This window comes from Carlito syrichta, unplaced genomic scaffold (genome assembly GCF_000164805.1).
Source record: "Carlito syrichta isolate Samal-C Ts95f unplaced genomic scaffold, Tarsius_syrichta-2.0.1 Scaffold314652, whole genome shotgun sequence".
In the NCBI taxonomy this organism is placed as follows: domain Eukaryota; kingdom Metazoa; phylum Chordata; class Mammalia; order Primates; family Tarsiidae; genus Carlito; species Carlito syrichta.
Window position 1 is genome coordinate 56,559 of NW_007258748.1, and position 632 is coordinate 57,190.

Sequence of the window (632 nt, forward strand, 5' to 3'; positions counted from 1 at the left end):
GGGGAGGGGTTAAATGTGGTCCTTATCAAGAAGTGGGAAAAGTCTACTCCCAGTCCTGTTGATTTTTAAGGTTTGTTTTTTTTTTTAAATTCAACATACTCATTATGCTAGGAAGCCATACTGCAGGGTAAATTTTCCAGCACTCCTTCACTGGTTCTGGCCCTGGAGATTTCATTCAAAAACTCTGGGGCGAAGGCCGGGTGCAGTGACTCATGCCTATGACCCCAGCACTTTGGGAGACCAAGGTGAGAGGACTGTCTGAGTCCACGGGTTCAAAACCAGCCTGGGCAACTTGGTGAGACCTCATCTCTTCAATAAGTAAAAAAATTAGCCAGGCGTGGTGGCGTGCACCTGTATTTCCAGCGACTTGGAAGGTTGAGGGGGAAGGATCGCCTGAGCCCAGCAGATCCAGGCTGCGGGGGTCGTGAGCGTGCCCCTGCCCTCCAGCCTGGGAGACAGAGTGAGACTTCCACTCCAAAGCAAAACAAAACAAACGTCTGGGATGAAAAGAACAGCAAGGTTAGACTGAAACGTCACACGGGGCGCCCTAAAACTTACTTTCACCCGCCCAGAGCATCGTCAGGCACTTAGCGGATCCAGTCCTGCGCCCCGCGCCCTTCTGCCACGCCTGG